This window comes from Poecilia latipinna, unplaced genomic scaffold, assembly GCF_001443285.1.
Source record: "Poecilia latipinna isolate Pla-1442-1.1 unplaced genomic scaffold, P_latipinna-1.0 Scaffold1480, whole genome shotgun sequence".
Classification (NCBI taxonomy): Eukaryota; Metazoa; Chordata; class Actinopteri; order Cyprinodontiformes; family Poeciliidae; genus Poecilia; species Poecilia latipinna.
Window position 1 is genome coordinate 14,434 of NW_015114096.1, and position 2,394 is coordinate 16,827.

Below are 2,394 nucleotides of genomic sequence, written 5' to 3' on the forward strand. Positions count from 1 at the left end.
ACACTATTGAAGCCAAAAACTGCAAAAATAAACCAATGAAAAAAATAGGAAAGCAAAGGACCACGTTTCATATTTAACTTGCTACTATTTTACTTCAAATCACTACTAACAGGGATATTTGTATCTCTTATAGGGATAGTTTTCACTCTAACCATTTATATATATATATATATATTACTTTGTGTCAAATAAGTCAAAAGCGTGACAGGACATGTGTTATTCAGCATAGCATATGGTTTATAATCACTACCCACAGCTCAGATATTGAGGCAATGGAACAAACCGAGTCAAATTCCATCTTTTCTTCTCACAGCAATCAGGCAGCAAAAGAGGCTAAAGGTCTGGCTCAAAGGCACCCTATCAGCAGCTGTGTATTGAGCGGCGGATTACCCTGCTATATGAACAAGCATTTAAAGTAGACGATGAAAGCTGACAGCATGAATCCTGAATATCCCTTTTGGTGACACAGGTGGTTTTGTCACACGTTTTCTCACACATTACACGAGAGAGAGGAAGAGAGAGACATGTGGGTATTAAATGAAAACAGAAACTTACAGCCTGTGCAGTAGGATGATTTGATTAATAAAGAGGATAGAAGTGTGACTACTGACATTTAGGTGACATTGTGCACATCAACATCTGCTTTGTTTCGCGGAGACAGATCTCTCCCAGGGGTTTCCGCTGCTCAACATCGTCAAATCCTTGTGGGATTTGCTCTGTGTGTGTGTGTTTGCTGATTGTGTTTGTTGCATTACCATACATGCAAGACTGAATGTGTCTGGAAAATTAGGGTTCTTGTGTGGCAGTCGTGTGTTCGTGTAAGATGGGCTGAACATTTAGCTCCACATTCTCTCATCTTCTGTCAGTAGAGGTTTTATTAAAAAAAAAAAAAAAAAAAAAAGGGTTCACATCCCCCATGAGATTACATCCTGTACCACACAAACCCAGCTCCTCTTTCTTCCCGTAACACAGACAAAAGGGGAAGTAATCAAGGTGGCCTTATGATCCTTGTAGCTTACCGTTAGCCTGGATGAGGCTTATTAAACGAGCCATTGATAAAAAAAATATACACAGTTATAAAAAGAAAAAAAAAAGATTGTTCTTATGTGAGCTGATGGGGAACTGTTGATCTCTTTGGTGAATCACAGAGGCTAGAAATGTATTTTTATGACATTATCTCGAGATGAAATGTATTTTCTCAGGGTAACAGGTGAAAATATTCTGTTATTTTACTTCAGAAAACATTGTTTAAATGATCTTCTGTTTTAGAAAGTTGACCTCCATGTCAGTCAAAGGTAGTATTGTTCCAGTCCACATTGGCTGCATCCATGTCCACAAAGTTAATGTAAATCCTGTCGGGCGCTATGCTCAGGTGTTTGTTGAGCAGTCCGCACACAGCAGTTTTGAATACTGCTTGTTGTGAGAGCCGCCGATCTTGCCGATGCTGTGGAGGGAACAGAGGGCGCAGGGGTCCTAAAAAATTCAATTAATTTTTTTTTTTTTTTTTTTTTTTTTTACATTACACCAATTTAAACTAAGTTACTGGTACAAATGCCTTGCAAAACATCCTGTTTTATCAAATTTCTTTTCAGTCCAGTCAATTCCAATACTGTCTGCAGATATGATCAAATTCCAAATACATAAGGTTTGTTCTATCCTACTTATAAAGTAGGTAATTCACCATGTGACCACTCAGTAAAATATTACTGGTAAGTCCAGAAACCATTGTCATAACAGCAATCACTCATCTGATTGCTGTAACAACAATGCTTTTACTGCAGTCTGGTGCAGTCACGGTGGGGACGGCATGAACTTTCAAAACTACAGCTAATAGCTACAATGTTGGCTCTGAACAACTCAACCCACCAAAACAAAAGGCCATCAAAGTTCAGGACAACGATGCTAGAAACAGATTTACGTGGAGAAGTTCTGCACATAAATCAGAGCAAGCGCTCTCAATTCTCAAAGTAGTGCTAATAACTGAAGACCTGGAGCTAAAAATTGAGTAGTATTTGGAACTGTTCTGAATTTTATCCACCTGTCAAATAGTTTAGTTTTATTTGAAGAAAGTGTCTGTGGCCACAGTTTTCTTTCGATGATGCCCTATCTTGTGTCCTCCCCACCCCAAACTTAACGTTTTGAAATGTAATAAGTTATAGTTCATGTTATTGGAACACAACATATTGTTCCACAAGGCTTTGGCAGCTTCTAGCCACGGTGTTTTTTCTCTTATAGGTTTTCTCTTATATGCACTCTTTCAGGCAGCTGATCAGTAGTGCACAGTATCAGGTGGGGAGGGGGAAGTGGTGCCCTACACTATGCCCATACAAGAGAATCCATTGGACACCTCAGCCCTTTCTGTGGCATCTAATTAAAACAGTGGGAATGATGATG